At 37.0% G+C, this 26,197-nt stretch overlaps 1 protein-coding gene across 13 annotated transcripts in view; it reads right to left on the bottom strand.

Moving 5' to 3' along the window:
• Window positions 1–26,197, bottom strand: part of TMC1 (transmembrane channel like 1) — a 397,188-nt gene that overhangs the window by 269,134 nt on the left and 101,857 nt on the right. For 4 of the 13 annotated variants that reach the window (XR_014841738.1, XM_085019006.1, XM_085019026.1 and 1 more), the window contains one exon: window positions 19,415–19,483. The exons of 7 other annotated variants lie outside the window; for them this stretch is intronic. The gene's annotated coding sequence lies outside the window, so the exon portion shown is untranslated. Of the gene's footprint in view, window positions 1–16,884; window positions 17,070–19,414; window positions 19,484–26,197 lie in introns of all 13 variants that reach the window. 2 more of the 13 variants (XR_014841744.1, XM_085018974.1) reach the window with 1 other exon arrangement.

Genomic DNA, 26,197 nt, shown 5'->3' with positions numbered 1-26,197 from the left:
AAGAAAAACAAAGATGAATATGAAACTGGGTATGCCCTCACCAGGGAGATTTCTGTAGCGGCAGAATAGAGGAAATAGAGCTTCATTTTCATGAATGTGATCAGAGAATGTTTCACAGAAGAGAAGGTCTTTGATTTAGGTCTTCACAGGTTGTTTCATAAAGTATTTTAAATATGTAACAGATATGTAATCACGTTGTCTTCCTTATCTGACATCTGACCAGTAAGTGTGACCCTTAAGACATTGATTCTTAAGATCTGTCTAGGTCCCACTCTCAGAGTTTCTGATTCAGTAGGACTTGTTGAAACCAGAGAATTAGCATTTCCAACAAGTTTTCAGGTGATGCAGCTGCTGCAACTGGTCTTATGACCATACTTGAGAACTGTTGTTTCGGAATAATCACCTAGATAACCCCTTGCCTGAAAATGGACATCCTTCACTTGACTAAAACAATAAATTTCCAGTGTTCACAAAGAAGATAACTTGTGAGTTTCTGCAAGCAGGAGAAACATCCCAATCTATTTGTATAACTAAAGAAGGGCTTGGTTTTCAAAAGTAAATTGTCAGACTCACTTCCATTATACCCTATACCCTTGGGGAACATAATTATTTAATGGAAATATATATTTACTAATATAACATTCTTGAAGATCTTTATAATTAGGAGTAAAATATTTAATCTGTTTATGTGTTATACTCAGGGCCCTAATATCAAGAATTATATAGTTCCTGTAGGCATAATACATATTTGAAATGCAAACTTCTACTTTGATTATAGCTTTGGTTATTTGATGCTTCAGTTTAATAATTCCTGTATTGTTTCATCCCCCCCCCATCCGCAATCAATTTTCTGTCATTCCTATGTTTTTTGTTCTGGTTTTGTATCCTGGGCTATTTGCTCTCTCCTCCAGTTTCACATTGGCATGTCTTCAGTCATTTCCCAGAGTTCTTATAAAAGGTTAACCACTTTTTGTGCATCTTAAAACTTTTTAACCTCTCACCTAAAAATAAAGGCTAAAAAATTGTAATGCTTATGAATATATCATGTACAGTATTAAGTTCAAAATAGCTGACATATTCCACGCTATATGTTATAGATATAATCTTAATTTCAAGCAGACTAACTAAACATTAAAGTACATGTATTTTTTTGGTACACAGCCTTTTTCTACCTGCTGTTTTGAAATGTCCGACATTAGAAGCTTATAGGTGCAGTTTTTAAGGGATCACTGGACAAACATTATGTTCACTGGTGGAGCCACTTATGCTTACTGCGTATTTGGGGAATGTACTCCAATACACATAATAGTACCTCCCACAAAAAGCATAGCAGTATCCTCCTCCACATCCGAGGATAAGCTTAATTTCTTTTTTTTTTTAATGTATATTATTTTTATTATGATCGATTTACAATGTTCAGTCAATTTCTGCTGTACAGCAAAGTGACCCAATCATACATACATAGACATTCTTTTTCTCACATTATTCTCCATAACGTTCCATCACAGGTGATTAAATACATAGTTCCCTGTGCTATACAGCAGGATCACACTGCCCACACCAAATGCAAGTTTTCATCTACTAACCCCAGAGCTTCCCTCACAAAACAAGGCAGCAAAAGAGAAGGAAATTGAGACCTCACTGAAGAAATACATGTGTTGGGAACATAAGCTAATAGATAACTCTAAGAAAGCTCTCACAGATATTTTTTTAACCATTTCTAAAATAAAGATAGCACATGAAGCAAATTGTTGATACCATTTAGCATCTCAAATCAGTTAAGATTGAATACTATATAATTAATTTCATTTTTTCATCCCTCACTCACTATGAGCCTTTCAGAAGACCAATTTCTCTAAGTTTGAATATGAAAATTATAAACTTAACTTAAAATTTATAATTTATAAACTATAAGTTATATGATTATTAGCTTTACTGCAAAGAGCATGCCTGTGATAAATGTCATTGTTGAAATGTGTCTGGTGCTTTCTGATTTTTACAGTTTAGAGTTCTAACTTCCATAATCTCAGTTTACACTATGATTTCAAGGACACAGAGATTTAAAAGCAGATGCTCAAAAAGCTCTCCACATACCAGCCTCTTTTGCGCAACTGAGGAGCAATTTTTTCAAACCTTTTTTCTAATATACATGTTAATATATTATGGCCTCTTTCCATAAATTATTCTGACTAAAACGACCTTCTGAAACACATCTGAGTTCTCATTATTGTAATAAAGAAAAGAACGTGGTATAAAGGTTTCTGCCTCAGCTCCGTTTACCTCTTCTTAAATTTTGCTGGAAAAACCTCTTCCTATATTCACATCTACAAAGCAATGGCTAACATCTGTTGAGAGATAACAATATGCTACATTTTGTATGCATTATTTCATTTAATACTTAAAATCACTTTATGGAATAGATATAAGTATTATCCTCATTTAATGGATAAGGAAATTAAGGTTTCTGGAGATTTAGTCCAAGGTCACACAACAAATGAGTAAAAAGGGCAGGATTTGAACTCAAGTCTAACACTAGAGCCAGAGCTCTCAGCCACTAAGCTGAACCACCATTCAACTTTTTCATATCCCTTTTCCTATTCTCCAGTTACTTCTAGTTTCTAAGTGTTCTCCATAAAATGTCTTGCAATTTCCTAATATGGAATGGGAAGTCAGTATATTAGAATTTGTTAAAAGATGGTGCAGGCTAAAAAAGAAAGTAGACAAGGGGGGGGGGAGAAGAGCTGTTCTCAGATAATAGAAGACTCCCGAATCATATATTAAGCAACTGAAACCTATATATACAGAACAATAAAAACAGTGCCAACTAACATGATCTTTGCATGATCTTTAACATGATCTTTGTGCCTTGCACAAAATAAGTAATAAATAAATGTTTGTTGAACTAAATGTGGAGCCAAATGAGTTCTAGAAGCATTAAGGGAATCTAATTACAGATAAGAATAGCATTAGATGTGAAAAGAGTCTGTTAAGAAAATATGGATACAGAGTTCTTACTGCATGGCAAGGAGATCAGTGGCATCTCTGCAGCACTGGGACACAGGTTTGATCCCTGGCCCAGCCCAGGTGGCTTAAGGATCCAGTGTTGCTGAAGCTACAACATAGGTTGCAATTGTGGCTCACTACAGCTCAGATCTGATCCTGGCCACGGGGTAGCCAAAAAAAAAAAAAGGAAAGAAAAAAGAAAATATGGATATTTTCTTTACAACAGTGAAAAGTCACTGCTAATATTACTTCCCTACCATCAGATGTTCCACAGGTCTTTTAAAAATTGTGAATATAAATAAAAGTTCAGCCTAAAAAAGCAATTTATTACAGTGAGAATTGTTATGAGTCAACTAAATTTTTATTGAATGCCCACTAAATGCAGGCACTGCACAACAGATATTTTGAAGCTTTAATTTGTTCACAACACTGACAAAAATTGCTACGTTAACTATTCAAACTGTGGTCAGTATAAAAATGGTAATCAATGTAACCACATTTTATAAGCTTACTTCTAAGTCATACACATTCTGAATTAGGATAGGAAGAGTCTATGCTAATTTACTTCAAGTACCCATTTATTTCTGCTATATGGTGTTCTAAATATAAAGCAAGCTATGTCTTCTTCAAAAACATAGTCTTTAACATTATTTCCTGAATTTAGTATATTTAGAAATATACTAAACTAAAATGGGCTATGGATTCCCACATGTCACAGTAAACTCACCCAAATCTACAATCTTCCCACTGTAATGGAAAGCTGGAAAACCCTTTTCCTTTCAAATAATCCTCACCGTATCTGAAAAACCAAGAGACCACATTTACTGCCACAAATACTATAACACTTGATTCTACCAATAAGTCACATCCCATCCCACTGTTTCAAAAATGATCTTAGCAATAAGAATCTATTCATAATTTCTCAACTTCAAAACGTCTTTATCTTGGCAAAAATATAACAATATATAAAAGAATGAACTCATGAAATAATTTTTGACAGTATCTATCTAATATCAAAGGACTAAGATGATCACAAATTTTAGAAAAATTGATCATGGGCCACGCAAATGAGCACATGACAAAGTGTTCCACAAGGAAGGGGGGCCCAGGTGGGAAAGGGGAGTCATTTACAAGGGTGTCTAGCAGTTCTGGCTTTTTTTTTTTAATTCATGAATCTGAATATGTCACTTTTTACTGAAACGTCTCAATGGTTTCCCACTGCTTACAAAATGAAATAAAATAAAATTCATTTTATTTTGATAAATGCTTTTTTATTAAAGCTCACTTCTCCATCTTTATCTCACAGCACTCTCCAAAATGCTCCCTGAATTCTTTTTATGCTGGCTTTCTTGTGGCTCTCTGAATAGCTCATGGGAAAAACTGTAAGAATGCAATCCAGTGGATAAAAATCTGTTTTATGCATCCTGGCTTTTACATACAATTTCCTCTAACTGAAATGGCCTTCCTTAACTGATTTACCTTCCAAGCCCAGGCTAAGACAGCTTTTCTTTGAGAAGCTGTCCCAAATCACTTACCCCAAAGCAGTTACCCATTTTTTATCCTGTGTCACAGTATTGCTATTATACTATTTATTACAGTTATTTTCCCTTTTAGGTTGGGAAATCCTTCATGCCAAATTGTGTGTCTTAATTATCTTTGTGTATTTCAAGCCCGAGCACAGTTTCAGGCATACAGTAGATGACTGATAAATATTAAGTATTGTATTAATATTGTTGACTCTTAAGAAGACATATGGCAGATATTTGAAAAATTATCCCTATATTTTAATAGCTATAATTTTTATTGAAAACGATCTTCCTAGAACATATATTTATATTTTCCCTCTACTGTATCTTGTTTCACACCAAAACTCCCTGCTTTTCTACTGGGTATAATCTATCTCATTTTATAAATACTCAGTAGTCTCGGTTATATAGCACCATAATGGTTAGCAAAAGGATACAATCCATGAAAACATCTCTTCTCACTTCCTAAGAAGAAAGCTGTCCAGAGTTATAGAATCAGTGTGTGTGTGTGTGTGTGTGTGTGTGTGTGTGCACGCACGTGTGTGTGTGTGTGCATGCGTGTGCGCACAATTGCTATTACATAATTTAGAATGGAGGTGTGAACAGAAGTCATATTTGAGTCATGTCTTATCAAGACCTGTTCTACAAAGACCACCAAAGAACTACTAACCAAATTATAGTAAATAATATTCACCCAAATGTCTCGACTTTTTTAGTTTATGGGTACAAATAATGTCACTTTGTCAGTTACACTCAGACATATTCTTGAAAGAATTCCAGACCTTTTCAGTGTGTTCCTTCCTTTCCACATTGCTCCATATATAAGAACTTAGATATTATTCCTGGGCTTCACACACAGATCCCAACATTGGCAGCACTGTTGGCCATGCCAGAACTCTGCAGACCATGCACCTACCACTGTGTTTTGTCACCCCAAAATTGTTCCAGTTAGTAATGCTCATTTAGAGTGGCAGGTGGAATAATATGCCCCTTTGTGATACCCTTCCAGAAGACTCTCAGAAATATTAGGCAGCAGTGGGAGGAAGTGAAAAGCAGCAGGGTTCTGGGGCTCAGGATCTGGCTGCAAAGATAATGAGACATCTTTTTTGTTGTTCTTTTTCCTTGGACTGAAACACAGGGTAGTTTTATTAGGATTGATTCCTAGTTTCAGCTGCCACATTAACACTTCTTTAACTCTCAAGGACCCTCTGACATTTGGTCTATATCTGAGCCTGACTAGTTCGGCCGAACGTTTTCCTATGTTGAATTCTGTACCAGGACTCCTCTGGTTTCATAAAATTTTTCAATTTGTGCCCCAACCTCCAACCCATATTCTAATCTCAAATCAAGCAAACATACCTATAAATATCTGACCCTCAATTGTGAACTAATATTGTTTATTTTTTCTTTCAGAAAGCTTCTCAATACCCTTTTAGAATCAGTAATTACAAAGATATACTCCTAGGGGAGAGGAGTATCATCTAACTCCATATCACCAAAGTATTCAAAATCAGCCTTGAGTCAGAGATGACTCCCTCTATGACAGTAACCATCATTATAATGAATATTTTAATTATTGGCATTACAGATTTGGGAAAATCCAGATCACTCAGTTCAAACTGCTAGAGTGAACACTGCTGAAAATGATGTCCATAAATATGGCTAGAATTTGAATTAGACATTAATTGAAAAATTAAATGATAGGAAAGTCATGAAACTAAATGCATTTGTTTTTTCCTATCTAGTGAAATATTCTCTTCTTCTACTTGACAAATCTTATTAACATGATAAAGTTATTACAGTAACCTCCCTTTTCTTGATGGATGGCTTGGGTTTGAGCAATTTCCCTTTGCAGCTGTGCCACATATAAAATATTGACTGTGATGCAACATACTCCATAAACTAAGGTTTTAAATTCAAGAGCTAATTTCATTGTTGTTACATCAATGAAATTTCACTGAAGATAAAAATAGTTTACTGAATTTTTATAACTCAACATATCAGAAGTAGTAGAATGCGTGCAATTCTCAAAATAGGGAGAGGTTACGTACCACTCTACTTCGAATTCTCTGGTCTTACAATGTGGGTGAAAAACAATATAAGAGCAAGTATTTACCCACTGTCCTGGGAAAAGACTAGAAGGCCTTTAGTTTTGTTCCAGTGGCTAAGTAAATCTGCCCACATCCTGATAAGCAGAAGAAGTTTGCCTTGGGATGAAGATGGCCCAATATGCATAAGGATTCTAGGTCCTGAACCCTAGCCAATATGTAAAGAGAAAAATTCTAATCATGAATAATAAAGCAAAAAAAATGAGGGCATCTGTGGGGACTGGTGATGGAAAGGCAACACTGCTGCCTAAATGTATAAGAGGGAGGGCTGGTTTGAGCAGTATGACAAATGCCAGATGTTTCTCCACCCTTCGTACCTGAACAGAGTAGCTGTACCTTAAAGAATAGTCACTGAGCATGAAAATGTGAACTAAAACAATGTTATTCACTTGGGACCCAACATGAGGCCTGCTCAAAGATCAGGATTCACTAGGCCATCCCAGCAGCAGTGTATCATCTATCAGACTGTGTAGGACTAATCTTCATCCTTGATATTGTTACAGCAAGAGGCAACAGCAGTCAGGTGAGAACACGCACCCATCACAGCCATCAGGATTTCTATCTTTTAACTGAGATTCTGAGACCATTTGGGGTTGGGGAGTCACAAGAAGAAATATGAGAATTTTTACTAATGAGTCTTATTGGGGTTATGCACAGGAAAGCTTAAGAGTTTCATACATAAGTCAAGTACTCCAGAGGACCATGGTTAATAAAAGAGCCACATTTACATTATAATTCAGAATATAAGTATCTGTTCCTATAGCTTTTAATTAAACATTTACAATGTTTTACTTTTCCTTGCCACGTAAATAAAATCCACCCACTAAGAAATCAAGTAGAAAACTTAGGAGTTGAGACAAGACAAAAAAACAAAAATAACTTTTTTAGCTTTACCTCTCCTAAGGCCATAAAATAGGAGAGTGGGTAATTTTGATTAAGGTTGAAATGTTTTTAGAGTGAGAATCACCAAAAACACAGCCTCAGCCCATGTAAGAATACACACACACACAAACACACACGTTCCTCAAAAACATCAGTCATTAAAGTCTAGAAGTTTTTTTAACACACCTTGTTTAAGAATTGACTCCACAGAAAATTACAAGTCTCAAATTCTAACTAGTGGCTAGGGCCTCTATATTATGACTCAGACTTTCTGTTCTTGTTAGGAGATAGAAGGAGAGCAGCACAACTTGGTTTATTTATTTTTTTTCTCCAAGCCTACTTATCTGCTAAGGTTTCTATGAAAGTTCAAGTTATGGAATGGTTGATTTCTCTATTTTAGAAGATATACTATAATTGTCTGTTTTATATAAAATTTTCTTTCCAGGGGCTGGCCATTAACACATTTTTAATTTTTTTAGAGGTAATTTTTGTTTTTCTTTTTAGGGCCACACCTGCAGCATATGGAAGTTCCCAGGCTAGGCATCAAATTTGGAGCTGCAGCTGACAGTCTATGCCATAGCCACAGCAACTCGGGATTGAAGCCATATCTATGACCTACACCAACTACAGCTTATGGCAACACTGGAAACTTAACCCATAGAGTGGGGCCAGGGATCAAACCCACAGGGATACTAGTCAGGTTCGATACCGCTAAGCCACAAGAGGAACTCCTAAAGGTAATTTTCTTTTTTCTTTTTCTTTTTTTCTTTTTTTCTTTTTTTTTTTTTTTTTTTTTTGCTTTTTAGGGCCAGCTAGGAGACTAACTGGAGCTACAGCTGCTGGCCTACACCACAGGATCAGAGCCCTGTGTCTGCTACTTACACCACAGCTCATGGCAACGCCAGATCATTAACCCACTGAGCAAGGCCAGGGATGGAACCTGCAATCTCATGGTTACTAGTCGGATTCGTTTCCACTGCCCCACAACGGGAACTCCTAGAGGTAATTCTCTAAAGTCACCTGGATCACTCAGTGTCTCATCTTGCCTTGGGGACAATTTCTGGAAATCTATTTCAAACGTGTCATGAACTACAAGAAAAAATGTAGTCAGTATCTTCAAAGTCCTTCAGTTCAGTGAATTTTATTGTGTTGTAAATTTCTCATATTCAAATTGGACTCACTCCTCTAACTCCTCTGTCCCACTTCACTTCCATACCCATTTGAAAGATAAAAATATGTCAATGCTATCTTTGTCTACTCAGACTTTTAGAGAGTAATAGCAGCAGCTTTGAAAGTCTTTCAGTATATAGTTCATCTGAACTGTGACATCATTTAACTGTAGTGACTCACATTTGTGTTGGACTTTAGGACTTATAATATTTTTGCATTTGAGCTTTACACAACCCAGTGAGGTAGACAGAAGAGGAACTGTTACTGTATCCCTGTTACCCAATGGAGAAAACTGAGCCTCTCAGAGGCCAAGTGATAACTAAAGCCAGCTAGCTAGTAAGGGGAACCTGGTTTGTCTGATGCCTAGCCCTGGGCTATTTTTATTACACTATTTTGTCCCTTTCCAACTCTTATGTGACTTCCCACAGACATGTCTGCAGTATATTCAGCATTTATATTCCTCTAATGGAAAGTAAATCAGATATCAATAAACAAAATAGAGAAGTGAATTGAGATAATTCTCTGGGTAGGTTGCTCTGGATATAAGTACTCATTTAAATCTCCATGAAGTTCCCATTGTGGTTCAGTGGATTAAGAACTGTCTCCGTAAGGATGTGGGTTCAAGACCTGGACTGGCTCAGAGGGTTAAGGATCTGGCATTGCCACAAGCTTATATCTGGTGTTGCCGTGGTTGTGGCATAGGCCTGCAATTGCAGCTCTGGTTCAACCCCTAGCCTGAGAACTTTCATATGTGACAAGTGCGGCTGCAAAATGGAAAAAAAAAAAATTTATGAAGACTGCATATAGCTTTTACAGGAAATACCATCAATATTTTGCAGACAAAGCTCAAGTATTCTTTAATGTTTAGAACAAGAAACATCAAAACTAGTAGCCCAAGAAATTTTTCTTAGATTCTGTGGGGAAGGTCTATCAATTAAAAAAAAAAAAATCTTACCTTTATTGATGGTATTAGTGCCCAAGTGCAATTGAAATGTGCTTTTAATTCCAAAAACATGATTAGATTTCACATTTTTGTATTTCATTAGCTCCTTAAAGGCTGAGCTCAGGTCTTATTTGCCTTTATAGTATTGCAAATATGCATGTGGTAAATATTTGGTTTTATTGTTAAGCACCTGACAGATACCTGTACGGTTCTGATTTAAGATGACTAATCATTACATCTCTCAAAAGAATTCTAAACAAAACTTTGTTGTTCTTGATACATACATAAATACAGGATGTTTCTTTAATAGATTCACTGAGAAAAGCTATGTTTGCAATCCTATTTCCAACCATAGCACTTGCTGATTAAACTGAGTCTTTAACTTATCAATTATAACTTGGTAATAAATGTATGTGTGTGTGTGCACATGCCTCTGTGTGTGTGTGGAGGGGGTGTATGTACGTGTGAGGGAGTGAAGAAGACTAATTCTAGGATTGAATTTTACAAGCATGTGGGCTTTTCTGCACTATCCCCTAGCATGGCTTCCCATTTTTTCATCTTATTACAAAACTGCACTTCTCAGCCAAATATGTTTGTTTTATTTTAAGACTAAAAAAAAGAAATATGTTATATATTTTAATATATATTAGTAATATCTGCTACATATATTATTAAATATATTAATATATAATTTATATATAACATTTAATAATCATATACACATGTATACATACACATAATCATATGTATACTGTATTTATATTTTCTTTTTTCTAAAAGAAATATAAAAAGGGCTATTTAGTGAATTTACTTTTTTTTTTTTTTTTTTTTTTTGTCTTTTTTAGGGCCATACCCGCGGCATATGGAGGTTCCCAGGCTAGGGGTCTAATCCGAGCTGTTGCCACCAGCCTACACCACAGCCACAGCAACGCCAGATCTGAGCAGCGTCTGCGACCTGTACCACAGCTCACAGCAATGCCAGATCCTCAACCCACTGAGCAAGGCCAGGGATGGAACTCACAACCTCATAGTTCCTAGTCGGATTCGTTTCTGCTGCACCACAACAGGAACTCCTGAATCTACTTTTTATTGTTTCCTTTTATGTTAGGATATCTTGAGATCAACATGCATACAAAGACATTAGTGTAATTTATATAAATCAAATATTACAAATCAGGATATTTCAGTGTTTAATGGATGCATTTAACAAGATGGATTTAGTTAATCCATCTCGTTAAATCTGTCCATTTAATGGATGTTTAACTAGATGTATTGTAGTAATAATTTCATAATTTATACAAATATTGAATCATTATGTTGTACAATTGAAATTAATGTAATGTTTATGTCAATTATACCCCCAATAAAAGAAATAGAATTTTTCAATCAAAAGCATCATCAATTAACCCAGGCTCAGCAAAAGGTGGTTGTTATGTCAGAGAGAACACAAAATCTATTAGAAGGCTAGAGGAAAACTCAAAACCAGGTCAGAGTGGGAACCAAAACCAATGTAATTGCTTGCTCTTCTTTTTAGGCTACTTCTGCTACTGAGGTAAATAAATGCCTACTAACCATTACTCCTATTTTGTACTCAAGTTACTTGATTCAGTGTTTTGAGAAAGAGAACTCACTTGGCCTAGCTTTAGCCATATGTTCACACTTAACTTTACGACTGGGGAAATTATGCAGCATCAACTACACGACCTGAGGTGAAGTGGTGGGTGGAGCCCTCAATGAAAGAGAGGATAATTCCTGGAACTGGGTCAAATGTTCTTGAGCAATCTCAACCAACTCATGAAACTTCCATAGCCCATCTCCCTTTGCTGCCCCCACAATGTTCTTTCTACGCATAGACCTTCTTATAAAACGCCCCCAAAGAACATAATGTAGCTCTTTTGCTGAATACGCGTTCATCAATTCTCCAAATGAAGATAATTTAAATTCTCATTTCCTCCTGCACTTGTTTCCAAGCCTAGGATCTCTTCTGAGGCATGCACTTCTCCTTTAGTTTCAACATAATTCTATTTCATTGTGCAGTAAGTTATGGATTAAACAAGCATATTTAATCACTACCTATTATGAGTTGAATTATGTCTTCCCAAAATTTACATGTTGAAGTCCTAAGTATTGAAGTCCCGGTATTTCTGAATGTGGTCTTCTTTGAAGACAGACTCTTTACGGAGGTAATCAAATTAAAACAAGGTCATAGTGGCAGAGATGGGAGGAGCACCTGATTCAATATGACTTGCGTCCTTTAAACTGGAAATTTGGACTCAGAGACAAGGAGTTCAAATTTATTTTAAGGAATTGGTTCATGAGATTAGAGAGGCTTGGCAAGTTTTAAAATCTGATGGGGAAGGCCTGAAAGCTGGACACTCAAGAAAAGAGTTACAGTTTGAGTCCAAAGGCAGTCTGCTGACAAACTAGGAACAGCTGATGTTGCATATAAAATCTGAAGACAGTCCGCTACCAAAATTCTCTCTAGCTTGGGGGACATCAGCCTTTTATTCTTTTCAGGTCTTCAACTGATTAGATGAGGCCCATCCACATTATAGAGAACAATATACTTTACTCAAAGACTTAAACGTAAATCTTATCCAAAAACACCCTCTTAGGGGGGTAGGGGAAATGTGCTTGGTTTATGGGATGGAAATCCTGTGAAATTGGATTGTTACGATCATTATACAACTACAGATGTGATAAATTCTTTTGAGTAATAAAAAAATGAATAATAAATAAATAAATTTTTTAAAGGAGGGCGAATTCCCCCTGTGGCACAGTATAGCCTGGTGGAGGCCTGGTTCCTAACCCCAGCCCAGTAGAGTGGGTTAAAAGGATGCAATATTGCAGCAGCTGCGGCTTGGATTCAATCCCTGCCCCAGGAACTTCCATAAACTGTGGGTGTGGCCATACAAAAAAAAAAAATCTGTGGCTACCAATAAAGTTCAGGTTTGCCTGAGGGGGGAAAAAAAAAACCACCCTTTTAGAAAGATGCAGAATACTTTTGAATGAATGAATACTAGCCAGGTCAACACATAAAGTTAGTCATCACACATGGGCTTTCCTCCGTGCACGTACCTCTCTTTATGTCTAAATTTCTTTTTATCAGACCAGTCAGATTGGATTATAACACATTCTTTCAGCCTCACTTTAACTCAATCACTTCTTTAAAGGTCTAATGTCCAAATATAGTCACATTCTGAGGTACTAAGGGCTAGGGATTTAACATATGATTTCAGGGGCAGTAGGTGAAGGAGGTGGATACCATTCAGCCTGTAACACTATGATTATTGTTACACTTGACTAGCACTGCAATTTCACTACTACTATCACTGCATTCTTCCTCTTCCTTGTCTTCTTCCTATTACTAACACTTCCAAAAAGTGACTTCCAGTTTTAATTTTCTGTGTTTCTAAAAATAGATTATATATTAAAGGCACCATGAAGCTTAGGGCTTCCACCAAGATTGCATAAAAGTACAGCCACAGTTCATGGAACACAGTTTAGACAGCTATTGGAAAATACAGGAATTTCAAGATACAGGAATTTTGGCCAAGGAGGAAATGCCAATCTATAAGGAAGTTAGGTCAGGAAGACTGAAAAAAACCAAGACTGCCCTCCCAGGGGGAGTTTGAATCTGTTAGTGGTTGCCAACAGGAGAGGTATCCAGCTCAGGAAGCCCAAACATTGTGGGACTAAAGACTCACCAGCAGTTGTTAGTTAGATGTCACAGGTTTCATCACTTGAATGGCCGGTTTGGTTTCCCCAATAGTAAGAGAGTAAGGAATGTTTACCCTCCATTCCTCTTTCAAGCATTAATTACATAAATTACGTTTATTGGAGTTCCCATCATGGTGCAGTGGAAACAAATCCAACTAGGAACCATGAGGTTGGGGGTTCAATCCCTGGACTCACTCAGTGGGCTAAGGATCTGGCATTGCCATGAGCTGTGGTGTAGGTTGCAGACGTGGCTCAAATCTGGCATTGCTGTGGCTCTGGCATAGGCCAGCAGCTACAGCTCCGATTAGCCTGGGAACCTCCATATGCCACCAGTGCAGCCCTAAAAGGACAAAAGACAAAAAAAAAAAAAAATTATATAATTGTGTTTATCAATTTTATGGTAATCCCTAGAAAGTAACTGAGAAATATTGCCAAAGAAGGACTAAGTGGTAAATCCAAGAGGAAAAACTCCAAACATATACATGTAACCATACCTCACAGATACTTTAATAGGCCAGGAAATAATGAGTCTTCTCTGTTTTATCTTATATCCCATATAAATTAAATTGTATGCACAAAAACAGTAAGATCCCCAAAGAGGAACACTGAGCCATTTTTAAGTTTGTGTCTTCCAGGGTGCCTCATTCAGTGTTTTTTACATCATCTTCATTCAGAAAATATTTGCTGAGTTTAGTAGAGAGAAGACTCTCCAAATTCTGATACCAGTTCTAATGCTGCTCTCTCTCTCATGCAAAAATATGTGCCATGTGCAGCTAACCTGCAAGCCATCGAACAAACAAGATCACATTATGGACTTACCCTGAAATTTAAGAGTCTATAATTCAAGTCAGCCTAAGTGTCATTTATTCAGCCTGTGTTACATGTAAGATGCTACAGAGCTTATCTCCCATTAAGGCAAGCTGTGTATACATGAATATCCATAATTCATGGCAATTTGCTTTATTAATAGAGATATAAATAACATACTTTGCATGAGGAACATGGCTAGGACAAGACAGGGAACCAGAACTGGTGTCAGATTGTGGAGCAGTTTGAAGGCTGAGCATTATTCTAATCACCGCTGATAAATTCTTCTTTGCCATTGTTAAATGTTGAAAAAGTATGGAGACACAAAGCCTAGATAGCCTTACTGCCCCAAAAGGCACAGAAGGGAGTAGTTTGACAGTTCTGATACCACTTCTGAAAATACATCATTTAGTGATAAGCCCAATCTTATCCTCTCCAAAACATTCAGTGATGAACCAAATATACTAATTTATTTGTATTTTACTCGATATTACTGAAGAAAGCTAAATTCAATTCTTTAATGCTATATGCAATAACATAAAAATTATTAAAGGGGTAATATTTACATAATTCCCCCAAGGCCAGCATCCAGTAAGTTAGCAGACTGATTCTCCTCACTCTATTCCCCTATATCTCTCAGAAAGATGTGAAAGGAGGAGGAAACAAATCTGTGAAAGAGATTAAGGTGACTCGCAAATACAGAGTTGTGAGAAGATAGAGAGTAAAAGCCATTTAGATTGGAGAGAAAGAATTTAGCTGGGGAGTAGCTAGGAATGGGGATGAGGCAGTTAGTTGTGACTAAGAAAATGTAAAAGAATTGGGGAAAGGGGAAAAAAGGCTATGACGATTCCAACTTGGATCCCCATAATTTCCTTAGGGAGATACAAGTTAAGAACAAATTTCCTTTTTAATTTGGGCAAAGAGACGAGATTGCCTACTGAACAGTTTTTCTGAAATTCTGCACTCTTCAGAGACTGAAACCTTGGTGTCCCCAATTTATTAGGAATGCAATAGAACCTAAAATATTCTAACTGAAGTGAAATGCAATATATGCATACTACACACTGCCTAAGTAGCAATTAAAATTTAATTTAACCCAGAAAACTATTTTCTTAACCTAGTGATACAATTTCAAGACAATAGATCTAAAAATGACACCATTTTAGGGATTCTAATTAAGACATGGGTTTTTGTTATTGTTGTGTCTAACCACCTATTATTTTTCCCAGAAGCAAGCCACTTGAAGTATCTAGGTCAGAAATGAAAACCTCTCTGCACCAACTGAATCGTAAATGCAAGCAGTTAATGAGAGCTTCATTGCTTTACAATCTATAGAATACATTAGCCAGTTAATGTTGATCTTTTAAAATGCCATGTCTTTTATTTATGATAAAAATATACGTTTATGCATATGTGTATTCATGCCACATAAGTGATGTACAATGATATATTTATCAAATTAATTTAAGCATATAATAACCACAATGCCACAAAAAAGCCAGGCTTGCAATTTGTTTAGTGTTAATATCTGACATCAAAAGTTCTTGGGGTCTCAAAGTATAACCTAAATAATTAAAAAACAAACAATTTATTTGCTCAGTGCTCCAGAAAATCTAAAACTTCTACAAAGCAAGCTAAAAGATTAATCATAGGTTATGCTTAAAGGTACTGAATATTTTCATTCAGACCCAAGATAGCTCTAAAACAAGCTACTGGGTGAATGGGAGAATCACACAATCTGAAGCAGATAAATACATGTCCGAGTCCCTGACATCCACAATATGAGTATGGAGATAGGAATCTTAAGCAGAAGGAAAATGACTCTTTAAAAATATCTGTGTTGTAAACTGCTTATCATCATAGCTGGTCACAAGCCATCATTTAGTGCCCATTAACATGACAACCAGTTAGCAGTTACTCACTCAGAAAGTGAGTACCTTTCAAATCTGCGTGAATAATAATAATATACGGATATGGATATATGACAAATGTAAGACTGTGACAGGAAGCCCCTTGCAGCCCTGCTTAAAGGAAGGATTTCATCCCTGAATGGAATAAAAGTTGAATATAGTTCTAAACACAAGAAACACAAGCTCCCCTATTCTCTGAGGACTGTGAAATGGGTTACAGCTCTTCTTTTGATAAAGACCCATGTAAGGGAATAATCTGAGCAGTAGTCCTCACCTCAGCTCCTAATCTCAAATCCATTTCAGTCGCAGTTGTGCCCCAAAGAAAGACAAGATAGGGGTAGACTAAGGAGAAAGAAAATGGCTCCAGAATCAATCTAGAGCAGAGGTTGATCTTGGTAACCCACAGTTATGCTGTCTGGCCAGCAATGTTTCCAAATGGTGAAAATTTAACATTTAAAATAAATTCAGATTTCTAGCATTTTGGGAAAAAATTAGAAAATCCAGAATCTCTGAGTTGCTATGCTCACTTTAGCTAGAGTTGAGTAGTTCTTGCTACCTTTAGATAGGGCAGGTGTTCTCTGGTATACCACAATCCTTACTTCTCCCTATTGTCTTCCACCTGATCCACTTTATAAATGTGTGCTACCTGTCTAACCCTTTAGGCATGAGGGCTTACCACTCTGGGATTAATAAATCTCCTAAAAGCTCCAGACAAAACTGTCTAGAACTTCATGCATTTACAAAAGTTTCTACAATTTCCAGAGCTTTCTTGAGTTTTATAGCTCCAGGGTGAGCTGTAAGACACAGAATCTTACCTTATTTATATGTGACTCTCTCATAATCCACACAGTGCCTGTCACATAAAAGCCACTCAGTAAATGTTGCTTGTTGCAAGTTAAGTGTTGAATGGACTAGAATAATCCTCAAAGAGCTGTGAACATTTTTGATTTATTCAAATCCAAACCTTTGGATCCTGCATTGGCCTTAAATTGAAATAGTCCTGGATTAGGGGATAAGAGAGGTTGAATTGATATGGAGGTCAGAAAGCAGACACCCTGTAAGGGGGCAAATTTGTGTACAGTGGGAAAAGGACTTGATTAATGCAGAGAAGGAAAGTTTCCCTCTACCCTCTTAGGTTCTGTGGCCACTAAGAACTAAACTGACATAAGACAGATTAACAAGAGAAAAACATGCAAATTTAGTTTAATATTTTTATGTGTACATTGAAGTCATCAAAAGGAAAATGAAGACTCAAAGAAGCCATAAGTCTGAAAGCTTGTGTATCTTTTTTAAACAAAGAACAATAAGTTGTGGGGATGTGACAAGAAAAGGGGTCTTAGGCCACAAAGAGTAAATTGTGGAACAGTGACTAGGAAATATATGGTGAAACTAATGGAAGATAAGGGTTATTTTATTTTATTTTATTTTATTGTCTTTTTAGGGCTACACCCATGGCTAGGGGTCAAATAGGAGCTACAGCTGCCAGCCTATGCCACAGCCACAGCAATGCAGGATCCAAGCCACATCTATGACCTACGCTAGAGTTCACAGCAATGCCAGATCCTTAACCCAATGAGCAAGGCCAGGGATCGAACCCGCGTCCTCATGGATAGTAGTCGGGTTCGTTAACCACTGAGCCACAATGGGAACTCCAAGGGTTATTTTAGTAGGTTTGTAGGTATGGGTCCATTTCAATGTTGACTCCCAGTCTCTAGTGATAAGAATGTTGTCTACTCAGTACAGGAAGGGCACCTTTTCATAGGACATTTTATGACCTGCTTTTAGGTGGAAAAGAGGAGGTCAGAGAGCTTTCCTGTATGTGCTGTTTCTCAAGTGCCTTTGGCTCAAAATAATCAAAAGCCAAAGCAGTGTACTTTGGGGTAGCATATTCTGAACACCTTTGCCAGGCATTAGAAGTCCTGGATGTACTGACTGCATAAATAAATCCTTATTTATTGCCTACTGTGCACTAAGTACTAAGGATACAAACATGAATACAAGATCCTCTAAAGAGTTCAGCCCAGGGAGGATTCCAATAAATAGACAGTTTCAGTGAAAGCCATGTAAACTTGGCCATGCCATTTAACCTTTCCAAATTTTATTTTTCACCAGCAAAAACAGGTTGACATATCTGTTTCTTGGGATATTATTTCTTGCTTGGTGAGAAACAACTGAAATAATACAATTGCACACTTTGCAAACCATGAAACACAGAGAGCAGGATGATAAAACTGCATTCTTCCTGCCTGTGTTTCTTAGGACTGTAATATAATAGATTACAGTCAAAAATGTGAGCATGATGTGCCTGTGGCCAGCAGGTGTAGCTCCAATTCAACCCCTAGCCTGGGAACCTCCATATGCCGTGAGTGTGGCCCTAAAAAGAAAAAAAAAATGTAAGCATGAGACACACCCCACTGCAAATAGAATTTTATAAAGAAATGGCCTGAAGAACATGTTGCATAATCAGACTCCTCAAGTAGATGGATGACACAAAAAGGAATCTGAGCAGGGTTCAAAATAAATTCCTATATTTGGGAGTAACAGAAGACTCTTGCCTAACTCACACTAGAGGCACCTAGGCACACTGTGGAGAGTCCTGGGGAAATCTAGGTGGTAAGAGAGGGCTTAACTAACTTAACTAATTGTATTAGTGGGAGATCTAAGAGGGAGCTGCCATGTAGAGACTGTTTACTCATTCTGTGTTTACCTATGCAAGAGTATGGGATGGTTCCTATTGACCAAAGTGAGGTCTTCAGAACAGAGTGACCTCTGTTATTCTTGTGTCCTACAGAGTTGGGCCACATAGACTTATGAGGTGACCTTAGTAGAGGCTGGATGCACACCCAGTGATATCCAAAGACTAAGCAAAGAGTTGATAGTAAGCACCTAGGTCATAGATGCATTCATGAAGGTAAGATGACCTAGAGGAGAGAGGAGCCCAGCAAGGGAAGAGTCCATGAGACTGCCACACAGGAACAAAAATCCATTTTTGTCCCAAGTCGCTGCCTGCCAGGATTTCCAAAAGAAGCTGGCTTTAATCTTCCGCCAAGTCGGAGAGCCAAAGCCACTTAGCCAAGAGACATCAGTCTCTCTTCCTTCTCCCAGGCTTCATTTGACTCTAGGAAGGAGGTAAGCAGGGAGCATGAAAGAGGAAGAGGAGACAAACTTGCTTCCTCTTCTACTGTAGGCTTCAGGCCAAAACAGGAAAGATTTTAGGATTTCAGATTTCAAGCAAGAGAGACGATGTTAAATTACGTTTGCAATTTTTGACTTTACAAAGTCCTGGACTTTGAGACTGAAATAAAGCTATGTTTATGACAAAATGACCATAGGATGATTGTTTACCTTACTGAGCAGAAAAGATACAGGGGTAGCCTAGGTCTTCACCAAGGGTCAGATGAATATTACTCCCCACTAATAAAGAAAAAAGAGAAAGTAGGAAAATAAACAATGATGCATTTGATTAAATTGCACATTTCATTCACCGTATTATGTACCACAAAAAAAGGGATAGTTTTAAGAAGCAGCAGTGTTTTCCTCCTCTTGAAAAGAAGGTTTTAATTATGAACTTTGCTGTAATTGACTTTTTCTATGTTTTTTTTTTTTTTTTGTCTTTTTGCTATTTCTTGGGCCACTTCCCGCAGCATATGGAGGTTCCCAGGCTAGGGGTCGAATCGGAGCTATAGCCACCGGCCTATGCCAGAGCCACAGCAACGCGGGATCCGAGCCGCGTCTGCAACCTACACCACAGCTCACGGCAACGCCAGACCGTTAACCCACTGAGCAAGGGCAGGGACCGAACCCGCAACCTCATGGTTCCTAGTCGGATTCGTTAACCACTGTGCCACAACGAGAACTCCTCTATGTTCTTATTTTTAAGATAAAATGTGGGTAAAGCTGACTGACAAAATGATAATGGCTACAGATGATGACACAGATCTGAAATTGTAGGTCAACCGAAGAGGCTTGACAAAAATTGTATTAGGGGACTGTAGACCTCCCAAGTAATGATGATTGAGTTGCCCCTCCCCTAAAATTTAGGGCTTTCTTTAAATTTTGGAAACATGAGTAGTCACTGTATCATGCCTCATCCCTCTGTGATCTGTCAGTCAAGTGGAATCCTAAGAAGCACCAACTGGCCCCACTTGGCAATGAAATTGAGTGTAGACAGAATAATTATGCTATGCACCTGTGCTTCTATGTAACCCTAATAAAACTTCCAAAAGAGTGTCCCCATTTTCCCCACCATCCTACTCAGGAAATTTAAATTTCTTATAAATGAAATTAAAAAGAAAAGCTTTGTGATTCAAATAAGGTTTACACTCAAGATTCTGCTATTTGGAGTATTCCTTCAAAGATTCTACTCTACCCATTAAGTCATCTTAATATATGGTTTAAACTGAAATCTACCAAAGAAATTAGATTTATATCTTTACTTTAGCCTTGAAAAAATATAGTTCTGGGACTCTTAGGTATAAGTTGTATATGTAAATAAAGCAGTTTTTCTTTTTTTAATTGAGGACTTTAAGGGTGAAAGGGGATTGAAAATGTCCTCCTTTTCTCCAAAGGTACTCTCCTAGACTTACAACCCTGATTCCTTCTTTTAGGGCATCTCTTTCCACGCCTACAATTCCGAATTTTATCTTAAACAGTTTTAAGATTGATGAAGCACCTTTCTTAGTTTCTGCTGTGTTGCCTGCTTATCTTTTAGATAGTTACTGCTGCCTCCTTCACCCCAGCCAATTGCCACTGATAGCTATGTTTAAAAAACAATCACTTTAGTGTTATAAAGATCTCTGCTAATTAAACTCAACCAGAGTATTCGCTGAGTGTTTGGTGTCTGACCTTAATTGTGTATTTTCCCAAGATCTTCTTATCCCAAAGTTAATTATACCAAAAGACAACAGATTGTCTGAACCTCAGGGGGGATTTTTCCCCAGTTTTCCTTTTTGCTATTATTCTTAGAGGATTACTCCTGATCATTTTTTGAAAAAGATATCTTGAAAAGAAGACAGAATTTACAATAGGAGTTTTAAATTCTGAGAAGGCTCATATTTAATTAACATTATTAAGTGGTATTAAGCAAATATCTACAAAGAAATATATCTTACTACATTTCACCACAGAGGCATAACAACAGGATTAGAAGAACTTGGGACTATAAAAACAAATAGGAGTTCCCGTTGTGGCGTAGTGGAAACAAATCCGACTAGGAACCATGAGGTTGCAGGTTCGATCCTGGCCTCACTCAGTGGGTTAAGGATCCGGTGTTGCTGTGAGCTGTGGTATAGGTCACAGACATGGCTTAGATCTGGCTTTGCTGTGGTTGTGGTGTAGGCCAGCAGCAACAGCTCCAATTAGACCCCTAGCCTGGGAACCTCCATATGCCTCGGGTGCGGCCCTGAAAAGACAAAAGACAAAAAAATAAATAAATAAAAAATAAATAAATAAAAATTTTAAAATAAATAAAAACAAACACATACTTCATCAATCCATTTGAGTAGCTTCTTATATGATATTACATACTTAAAAGAAACATAAGGCATTGACCATGCTCTTAGAAATCATATAATCTTAACTGAATGGGTCTGAATCTTTCAAATTTCATAGACCAATAACTTTTCTGGAGAATAAAAAATGGGAGAGACAGACAAGATGGACATCAACTTTTTCTTCTGTTCAGCTAAACAATAAAAATGGCTAACATTTACAGGGTACCCGCTATGTGCCAGACATAGGTCTAAGGGCTTTATTTATTTATTTCATTTAGAATTTAGAACCAGTTCTGACATTTCATAAATACGTATAAGATGTTTAAGTATATATATTTTATAATTGATAAATATAACTATATGTAGTGTTGTGTGTATGTATGCATATGTGTGTACTGTTACCATGCCCACTTTTCAGGAAACTGACATTGGCAAAAGTCAATGACTTCAGCCTCACTGGGATTTGAGTACAACCTGTCTGCCCCCTACCTTGAACCCTTAACCACTATACTACTTTACATCAGTTGATTCTGTCATTTCATGAAAGAGATTTATCTTAATACTAAAAGAGTAAACAAGTCAATTAACTATAAGATGAAGATTTGTTAGATACAAGGCATTTAGCTTTAGGACAAAAGCTATTTTGTTCTTATTTTTGTCATTTTGTAGGGATCTATAAAAACTGGGAGCTATGGAACAACTTCAAAGAGACAAGATCTGTACTCAGAAAGTATAATTAAAATATGAGCTAATTTGTGTTTCAGGTGAGCAATACAGATTATAATACCTAAAGAAGTGGAGCCCACGGTGGGTTGAAAGAATGGATGGTAGAAAGGTGAGGGGAGAGAATCCCAGACAGGTAAAGGATATAGGCAAAAGTCCAAGGAGGGAAATAACAGAGGTGTATGAACAGCAAATATACCAGTTTGGTTCAATCAGAAATTTGACCCAGGATAAACAGCACAAACTGTAGGCCCATGAACTCTACCAGACTTAAAATCATACTTATTTGGTTTGCACGGTGTTTGTGAATGTAATCTATTTTTTAACACAATATACTTTCAGAAAAATGCACAAATTATACACTTGCAGCTCAAAAAGTTTTCGAAAATTCTGAACACACTCACATAACTCCTCACAGATCAATAGAACTACTAACAACCTATAAATGTCTCTCATGCCACTTTTCCAGAAACTACAGATTAAAATACCTAAAGTAATTACCATCTTGACTTCTATCACCATGGATTGGTTTTGTCTGTTTTTGAATCCATATAAATGGAATCATACAGTGTGTATGATTTTGCATCTTTTGTGTTGGTAAGATTCATTCCACATTGTTTCATGTAGCAATCACATATTATTGCTCACTGCTGTATAGCATTTATGAATGTACTACATTTTATTATACATTCTATTGTTGATGGAAAGTTGTGCTGCTCCCAGTTTGGGGGTATTAAAAAAGAAGTTCCTACAAACATTTTGGTACGTAACTTTTAGTTCACATATGTGTACATTTCTGATGGAATTGCTGGATCATAGTGTAGGCGTATGCTCAACTTTAATGGATACCACTGAGGTAGCTTTCCAAGGTGGTCATTCCTATTTTTACTTCCACCAACAGTATCTCATTGTAGTTTTAACATGCATTCCCCTAATGACTACTGCAATCACAACTTTTTTCAGATGTTTACACACCATTTAGATATTCTCTTTTATAGGGAGTTCCTGTCGTGGCTCAGTGATTAACGAATCTGACTAGGAACCATGAGGCTGCAGGTCTGATCCCTGGCCTTGCTCAGTGGGTTAAGGATCCGGCGTTGCCGTGAGCTGTGGTGTAGCTCACAGACGCGGCTCAGATCTGGCGTTGCTGTAGCTCTGACGTAGGCCAGTGGCTACAGCTCTGATTAGACCCCTAGCCTGGGAACCTCCATATGCCACAGGAGCAACCCTAGAAAAGGCAAAAAGATTAAAAAAAAAAAGATATTCTATTTTATAAAGTTCAAGACTTTAACCTAATTTTCTATTTGGTTATATCCCCCCCCCTTTTGTTTTTTAGGGCCACACCTGAGAAATATGGAGATTCCCAGGCTAGGGGTCTAATAGGAGCTACAGCTGCCAGCAACAGCCACAGCCACAGCAACACAGGATCTGACCCATATCTGAGACCTACACCACAGCTCACAGCAACCTCAGATCCTTAACCCACTGAGCGAGGCCAGGGATCAAACCGGCAACAGCATGGGTCCTAGATGGATTCGTTTCCACTGTGCCATGACAGGAACTCCTATATCCCTTTCTTCTTGATATGCAGATATTCTATATTATGCATATCAGTCATAGGTGAAATATTTATTTTATATAGCAACCGCTTTTCACTCTCTTATTGATGTCTTTTAATAAACAAAAGTTCTTTTAACTTACAGCTAGTTTTTATTACATCCTTTTTAAGAAATCTTTGCTTCCCCTAGAACATGAAGATATTCTTCCATGTTCTTTTACTTCTTTATTATTGTTTTACCTTTCAAATTATATATACAATCCATTTGAAGTGATCTTTCTATATTGTGTAAGGCAGAGATCAACATTTACCTTTTTCCATATGGATGCCCAATATCCCCCAAACCATTTTTTAAAATATTATTGTTTATCCACTGAACTACAGTGTTACACTCATCATAAATCAAGTAAACAATCTACGTGGTTTTGTTTTGAGACTCTGCTCTATTTGCCTATCTTTATATTACAATGCTTTAGATCTGGTAATGTGTAAGTCCTCCAACTGTATTCTTTTTCTTCAAGATGGCTTTGGCTATTCTTGACTTTTTGTTATTTTCAGATAAATTTTAGAATTGACATTAATTCTCACAAGAAAATGGAATTGTATTAAATCTACAGGTCAGTTTGGGGAGAATTTTCACTTTTATAATATTGAGTCTTCTAAAATATAAACATGGTATATCTTCCTGTTTCTTTGGGGTTACTTTAATTTCTTTAATATTGCACAGCATACGTTCAAAATTTTGAGTCATTATTTCAAAATCTGAATATTTAATACACAAATAAGGATTTTCAGCTTCTCTTGAAAATAAAAATGTCTGGCAGAACCAGTTTAATAACTCCTATATGGCAACAATATGTGGGGGCTGCCCACTGTAACTGGGGCTTGTGTTTTTCAATTCATCACAGTTCCTTCCACAACCCCAGTGAGTGAATCTGGACTCACAACTCTGACTTCACTCATTTAATATACCTGCTGGGCCACTATTGATCTCCAAAAAATAAAAAATAAAGGAAAACAGTGAGAAATGTGAAAAATAATGTTCATTTACTCATTCTTTCAATATTTATTGAATGCTAATTATGTTATCAATCACTTTGTTACATGTTGGCATATTTTCAGTGAACAACAACAAAAATATAGTTATTCTTCTATTTTAACCCTGAGGACTTAATATGGTCACTTTAATCAGAATTATAACAATGTTGAAAATTTTTAACAAGAAAATATTTTTCATGGTAATTTTCATTCAGTCAATTAAAGAGAGTAGGGGTGACAGAAGAGTAAGCACAAAGAATGAAAACACAGGAAAAACCCCAGAAGAACATGGAAAGAGAGCCTATAGCTGTTCTGCCATAATAACAGATAAGTTCTCAAATACATTGGCACATCAGACCACTCTTGGTTTTCAACATCCTTAGGTTGACAATGACAGACAACACGATGCCCTGCTATAACCAACAATGTGGACAATGTTTTCACTCAAAGAAGTTTCCTTTCTACTGGCAGTATTCTTAGGTTGGAAACAGACCAAAAAGTTCCTTGAATTTCAATTTCAGGAATTTTGACATTATTCTCCTGCTAATGGGCAAACAGTGGAGTTTTACTACCTGTTATTCTAAGTTTCTTAGTATACTCACAGAAGCCTATTTCTTCACTGGATCTCAGGTTTGAAATAAATCAGCCATAACCCTTAGGTGAGTTTCTGTGAATAGGGGGAGAAAAGAGAGGAAAAAAATGCCACCATCCAATGTGGAATACAAACAGACAATTCAGAGAGAGGTGTATTTATTTCTTTCATAAGAATTCAAAGCATTTTTCCACTCAGCTCAGTTTGACGTCCCCATTCCAGTCAGTAGTATGATACCAAGATATGGGAGTGTGAGTGTGAGTGTGTGTGTGTGTGTGTGACTGGGCAGGGAAAGAGGCAGTAAAAGGGAAGTATGATCCAGTTGTTACTAATGGATTGCTAAATTTTCCCTCAAGTAAAGATATTTTAGCCTTCTCTTTCTCCTATGTCTTATGTCATATCTTGGCATCAAATCAGCCCTACCAGAAGCAAGCACATTAACTCTTTCAGCTCTCTAGGGTAACATTCAGACTATTCAATGCATTTCTGGTGCTCTTCTCTCTAAATGGACCATACGAGGATAATATTTAGTTCAATACACTAGTGATTCATAAAACAATTCCCTGGAGGTTTGAAAGAGTTAACCTGTACCTCTCCCTAAACATTTAGTTTAGTACAAAGTGGGGGAAACGAGGAAAATAGAGACTAATATCTCATTAATTGGCACAAAATTCTAGTGACATAAGCAAAAGACAGAAAGTACCATCTTTAATATACAAATGGAA

Source organism: Sus scrofa, chromosome 1 (genome assembly GCF_054392235.1).
Source record: "Sus scrofa isolate SSC_HxYL_T2T_F1_AM1 chromosome 1, Sscrofa_HxYL_maternal_Yorkshire_Landrace_v2.0, whole genome shotgun sequence".
In the NCBI taxonomy this organism is placed as follows: Eukaryota; Metazoa; Chordata; class Mammalia; order Artiodactyla; family Suidae; genus Sus; species Sus scrofa.
Note: the sequence above shows the minus strand (reverse complement) of the source record. Positions and strands in the feature narration are given on the sequence as shown.